Source organism: Triticum dicoccoides, chromosome 3A (genome assembly GCF_002162155.2).
Source record: "Triticum dicoccoides isolate Atlit2015 ecotype Zavitan chromosome 3A, WEW_v2.0, whole genome shotgun sequence".
In the NCBI taxonomy this organism is placed as follows: domain Eukaryota; kingdom Viridiplantae; phylum Streptophyta; class Magnoliopsida; order Poales; family Poaceae; genus Triticum; species Triticum dicoccoides.
The window spans coordinates 496,388,494-496,395,756 of record NC_041384.1 but is presented as its reverse complement, the minus strand read 5'-3'; positions in this window follow the sequence as shown (position 1 = coordinate 496,395,756).

Below are 7,263 nucleotides of genomic sequence, written 5' to 3'. Positions count from 1 at the left end.
CAGAAACTTCATACATGTGTGGATACATAGAAAAAACATAGTGTCCATAGTAAGCCTCTACTAGACTAGCTCGTTAATCAAATATGGTTAAGTTTCCTATCCATGTCTACATAGTTCTTGAACCCGTAGGGTCCGCATGCTTAACGTTCGATGATGATTTTGTATTATATGAGTTATGTGATTTGGTGAACGAATGTTGTTTGGAGTCCTGGATGAGATCACGGAGATGAAGAGGAGTCTCGAAATGGTCGGAGGTAAAGATTCATATATAGGACGATGATATTCGGACACCGAAAGTGTTTCAGGGCATACCGGGTACATATCAGAGTAGCGGGGGGTTACCGGAACCCCCAGGCGGAATAATGAGCCTTATGGGCCATAGGAGGGAAGCACACCAGCCCAAAAGGGGTGGTGCGCCTCCTTAAGTAAGGAGGCCGAATAGGAGAAGGAGGTGGGGGTTCGCCCCCCTTTCCTTCCTACCCCTCACTTCCCTTTCCCCCCTTCCGGTAAAAGGAAAGGGGGAGGCCAAATTGGACTGGGGGCCCAAGTACGATTCCTCCTACTTGGGCGCCCCCTTGGTTGCCTCTCCTCTCCTCTGACACATCTCCAACATATATATAATTTTTTATTGTTCCATGTTGTTATATTATCAATCTTTGATGTTTTATAATCATTTTATATCATTTTTTGGTACTAACCTATTGACATAGTGCCAAGTGCCAGTTGCTGTTTTTTGGATGTTTTTTACATCGCATAAAATCAAATACCAAATGGAGTACAAATGCAACGGAACTTTACGGAGATTTTTTATGGACCAGAAGACACCTAATGGGCCAAGGCTGCACCTGGGGGGTGCTCCGAGGGGAGCACAACCCACCAGGGCACGCCAGGAGGCCTAGGCGCGCCCTGGTGGGTTGTGCCCACCTCCGGTGCTCCCCAGACCGCCTCTTTGCTCTATAAATAGCCCAAAATTCCATAAACCCTAGGGGATTCAACGAAAATCAATTCCAGCCACGGCAGAGTCCAGAACCACCAGATCCAATCTACACACCATCATGGAGGGGTTCACCACTTCCGTTCGTGCCTCTTCGATGATGCGTGAGTAGTTCTTTGTAGACCTTCAGGTCCGTAGTTAGTAGATAGATGGCTTCCTCTCTCTTGTTTGATTCTCAATACAATGGTCTCTTGGAGATCCATATGATGTAACTCTTTTGCGGTGTGTTTGTTGGGATCCGATGAACATTGAGTTTATGATCAGATCTATCTTTTTATATCCATGAAAGTTATTTGAGTTTTTTTGATCTCTTATATGCATGATTGCTTATAGCCTCGTATTTCTTCTCTGATATTTGGGTTTTGTGTGGCCAACTTGATCTATTTATCTTGAAATGGGAAGAGGTGCTTTGTAGTGGGTTCGATCTTACGGTGCTTGATCCCAATGACAGAAAGGGAACCGACATGTATGTATCATTGCTACTAAGGATAAAACAATGGGGTCCATCTCTACATAGATAGATCTCTACATTGTGTCATCGTTCTTATTGCATTACTCCGTTTCTCCATTAACTTAATACAGTAGATGCATGTTGGATAGCGGTCTGTGTGTGGAGTAATAATTGTAGATGATGGCAGGAGTCGGTCTACTAATCTTGGACGTGATGCCTATGTAATGATCATTGCCTGGATACCGTCATGATTATTTGAAGTTCTATCAATTTCCCAACAGTAATTTGTTTACCCACCGTTTGCTATTTTTCTCGAGAGAAGCCACTAGTGAAACCTACGGCCCCCGGGTCTCTTTCTCATATTATTTGCCTTTTATTTTCAGATCTATTAAACCAAAAATACAAAAATACCTTGCTGCAATTTATTTTATTTGGCGTTCGATCTATCAATATTTACAACTCTCTCACGTCCGTTTGCCCATCTTAGGGCGCCGCTACCCGAAAGGGATTGACAACCCCTTTTACATGTCGGGTTGCGAGTATTTGTTATTTGTGTGCAGGTGTTGTTTACGTTTTGTTTCTTGGTTCTCGTACTGGTTCGATAACCTTGGTTTCATATCCGAGGGAAATACCTACCGCCGCTGTGCTGCATCATCCCTTCCTCTTTGGGGAAATACCGACATAGCTTCAAGCGACATTAAAAGGAATTTCTGGCGCCGTTGCCGGGGAGGATCTTCAACATATACCATGTTCCTTATCACAAATCTCATCTCCTCGCAATTTACATTATTTGCCATTTGCCTCTCGTTTTCCTCTCCCCCACTTCACAAAAATTTACCGTTTTATTCACCTCTCTTTTTTGTTCGCCGTTTTCTTACCGGATCTGTTTTTGAGTGCAATCTTGTTGTGTAATCATCATGACTCAAGAGAACACCAAGTTGTGTGATTTCTCAAATACCAACAACAATGATTTTATTGGCACTCCGCTTGCTCCTCCCGCCACTAGTGCGGAGTCTTGTGATATTAATACTGCTTTGCTGAATCTTGTTATGAAAGATCAATTTTCCGGTACTCCTAATAAGGATGTCGCGTCCCATCTTAATACCTTCATGGAATTATGCGATATGCAAAAGAAAAAAGATGTGGACAATGATGTGGTGAAGATGAAATTATTTCCGTTTTCTTTGCGTGATTCTGCAAAAAATGGTTCTCTTCTTTGCCTCACAATAGTATTGATTCTTGGAATAAATGCAAAGATGCTTTTATTACTAAGTATTTTCTTCCTGCAAAAATTATTTCCCTTAGAACCCAGATCATGAATTTCAAGCAACTTGAACATGAGCATGTTGCACAATCTTGGGAAAGGATGAAAATGATGCTAAGGAATTGCCAACTCATGGGTTAAATCTTTGGATGATCATACAAAAAATTTATGCGGGGTTCAATTTTGTTTCTCGTAATCTTTTAGATTCCGCTGTAGGTGGTACTTTCATGGAAATTACTTTGGGTGAATAAACCAAATTGCTTGATAATATCATGGCAAATTATTCACAATGGCATACCGAAAGAGCTCCTATTAGTAAAAAAGTTAATTCGGTTGAACAAATTTCTTCTTTGAGTGAAAATTTTGATGCTATTATGAAAATGGTTGCTAGTAAAAGTGCTCCTATTGATTTCAATGATATGCCTTTGTCTACTTTGATTGAGAAAAATACTGATGTCGTAGATGTGAATTTTATCTCTCGAAACAATTTCAATAACAATGCTTATAGAGGTAATTTTAATCCTAGGCCTTTTCCTAGTAATTCCTCAAAAAATTATGGTAATTACTATGGAAATCCTTCTTATAATAATAATAATAGGAACACCTCTGATCTTGAGAATAATTTTAAAGAATTTATCAACACGCAAAAAGTTTTCAACACTACCATAGAAGAAAAGTTGAATAAGATTGATGATTTTTCTAGAAGTGTTGATAGAATTTCTCATGATGTGGAAAGTATCAAGATGATATTTTTGTGCCTAAGGTTGAGGAATCAATTAAAGCTCTTCATGTTTCTATGGGTGAATGTAAGAAAAGAACCGCTATGCTTAGAGCTAAAAGAGAATTTTTAGAAAAAGCGTTTTCTAGTGATTACTTTCACAAAAGTGATGAAGATCTTAAAATGATTGATGTTTATTCTATTGATTCCTTGTTTAGTAAAGTTAAGATTGATGAAAAAGGGACTAGATAAGAGTCAACTTTAGTTATAAAGCGTCCCAATATTCCAGCGGGTGAAAATCTTGTTGAGAAAATTGATAAATGTGGGTTTGAAGAGGTCAGAACTTTGGCTAGTGATGTGCCCACTCTTTTGGATTACAAAGACTTTAATTATGATAGTTGCTCTTTTATTTATTGTATTTCTTTGTTGCAATCCATGATAAATTCACCCCATTCTTATGAACAAAATAAAGCTTTTACTAAACATATTGTTGATGCTATGATGAAAGCTTTAGAAGAAAGTTGGAATTAGAAGTTTAAATTCCTAGAAAATTGCATGATGAGTGGGAACCTGCTATCAAAGTCAAGATTAAAAATTATGAGTGCTTTGCTTTATGTGACTTGGGTGCTAGTGTTTCTACAATTCCGAAATCTTTATGTGATGTGTTTGGTCTTACCGATATTGAATCATGTTCTTTGAATTTGCACTTGGCGGATTCCACTATTAAAAAGCCTATGTGAAGAATTAATGATGTTATTATTCTTGAAAATAGGAATTATGTGCCCATAGATTTTATTGCTCTTGATATTGATTGCAATCCGTCTTGTCCAATTATTCTTGGTAGACTGTTTTTACGCACTATCGGTGCCGTGATTGATATGAAAGAAGGCAATATTAAGTTCCAATTTCCTTTGAGGAAGGGTATGGAACACTTCCCTAGAACAAGAATTAGGCCACCATATGAATCAATCATGAGGGCATCTTATGGATCTCGAAGCAAAGATGACAAAACTTAGATCCTTGCTTTGTGCCTAGCTAAGGGCGTGAAACTATAGCGCTTGTTGGGAGGCAACCCAATGAATATTTTTTCCTTTTTGCTTCCTGTTCTTGAGTGTTAGCACAATTATTATACTATTATTATTGTGTTTTTATGTTTTAGTTAGTGTTTGTGCCAAGTAAAGCCTTTAAGATCTTCTTGGGTGATAGTTGTTTGATTTTGCTGAAAAAATAGAAATTTTTTCGCTTGCGAAAATAATTTTCATGTTTAACCAGAGAGAGATAAAATACCCATTACTTTTGAATTAGATCAATATAAAAATTTCTCAGGTCTTCCTAATTTTCATAGTTTTTGGAGTTAAAGGAGTATTTGAAACATACAGATTGCTACACACTATTCTGTTTTCACTGATCTGTTTTCTTTGCGTTGTGTGTTTGTTTTGATGGCTCTATGGTTTTCTTTGATGAGTTTCTGCCATAGAAAAGTTGGAATACAGTAGATATAATGCAAGAACAAAATATAGATTGGTTTCCTACAACACATATAGTATTGATTTGTTTTCTTATACTAACGGATCTCACGAAGGCTTTTGTTGAGTTTTGTGTGATTGAAGTTTTCAAGTTTTGGGTTATCTTACGATGGATGAAGGAATAAGGAGTAAGAAGAGCCTAAGCTTGGGGATGCCCCAGCATCCCAAGCTATTGTCCAAAAGAGAGCAAGCAACTAAGCTTGGGGATGCCCCCGAGTGGCATCCCCTCTTTCTTCTAACGACCATCGGTACTTTACGTGAAGCCATATTTTTATTCGTCACATAGTATGTGTTTTGCTTGGAGCATCTTGTATGATATGAGTATTTGCTTGTTTTATTTTGTGTTTTAAGTCTTGATTTCTTGCTAGACACACCTATTTGAGAGAGACAAAATTAGGTCATGACTTGTTAGAATTGCTCTCCATGCTTCACTTAAATTTTTAAGAGCTATGGACTTGCTCTAGTGCTTCACTTATATCTTTTTGAGCACGATGTGCTTTAGTATTTTTGAAGAAATGCTCTCTTGCTTCACTTAGATTTATTTGAGAGTTAGTAAAATATTCAAGAAATTCTCTCTTGCTTAACCTAAATTAATTTGAGAGAAAGAAAAATTATGCTCATGATCTTCACTTATATTTGTTTGAGCTTGTCAAAAGCAACATATGAAAATTAGTCCCAAAGTGATAGATATCCAAGAAGGATATAATAAAAACTTTCATGAAGATCATAGGACAAAATAAACTTGATCCTTAGTAATAGTTTTGAGATATGATGATGTGATATGTGAGTTATGTTGATGAGTAATTATGCTTTAGTAAGAATATTGGTGTTAAGGTTTGTGATTCCCTGTGCAAGCACGAAAGTCAAATAGTTATCCAATGAATTTATATCCTACTTGTGGTGCATTATTCGGTGTTAATTATGCTTAATGCTTGCTTATGAGTTTATTCGTTTCTTGGTTGGTTGCTTCCCAATCTTTTGATAACCTTCATTTTGCACTAAGTATGATCACTACTTGTGCATCAAAAAACCTTTAAACCAGTTTTGCCACATGAGTCCACTATATCTACCTATATGCGGTATTCTTTTGCTGTTCTAAGAAAATTTGTATGTTCCATCTCTAATTTTCAAAATAAACTTCTCTTTTGTGTGTCCGTTTCACTCGCGGAGTAGTGAGGGGTGGCTAATATTTTCCATGCTAGATGTGTTATTCTCACGATGAGTGTTTATTCACTTGTCATTGCACGAGACTAAGGCAAAGGTACTAGGGATGCCCAGTCCCGAAATGAAAAATGAATTTACTTTATGTTGTCAAATAATAAATTCCTTGGAAAGTGTTGGTATGGAGGGCAACCGTGGATACGGCTAGCCATGGAAAGCGAAAGTATGGTTGAAAAAGGAATAAACTTTAATTACTGTTTGGGAACCGCCTATGATATATCTAGCATGGAAAGTGTTGGGAACTCTAAGTCATTTTCATTGGTGGGAAGGACACACCTCCCAAAATGTTTTTATCTCTAAGTTTTTTGCTTTGAGCTTTGGCACCTCTACAAATCCCTCCTTCCCTCTGCGAAGGGCCTTTCTTTTACTTTATGCATTTTTATTTTAAATTTTAGTCTCCATCTTCTCTTACAAAAGCACCAACTAGGAGGCACTATGATCATACTTGAGCATTGGGTGTAGTTAATATGCGAGTGTGTTTCATGAATGGATCAATGATTGAGCATGATGGGCTAGGTTTAGCTTATTTTAGCATTGATATTTTGAAAGACATGGTTGCTTGTTGATATGCTTGAGTATTTAAGTTATCATGTCAAAACTAGACTATTGCTTTGAACAATATAAAATTCCAAATGTCCATGCTATAAAGAAAAGAATATGATATGACATGATAGGCAACATTCCACATCAAAAATTCTGTTTTTATCACTTACCTACTCGAGAACGAGTTGGAGTTAAGCTTGGGGATGCTGATACGTCTCCAACTGGCGGATCTCGGGTAGGGGGTCCCAAACTATGCGTCTTAGGCGGATGGTAACAGGAGGTAGGGGACACAATGTTTTACCCAGGTTCGGGCCCTCTTGATGGAGGTAAAACCCTACGTCCTGCTTGATTGATATTGATGATGTGGGTAGTACAAGAGTAGATGTACCACGAGATCAGAGAGGCTAAATCCTAGAAGCTAGCCTATGGTATGATTGTATGTTGACCTACGGACTAAAACCCTCCGGTTTATATAGACACCGGAGAAGTTAAGGTTAGACAAGGTCGGTTACAAAGGAGGAGATATACATATCCGTATTGCCTAGC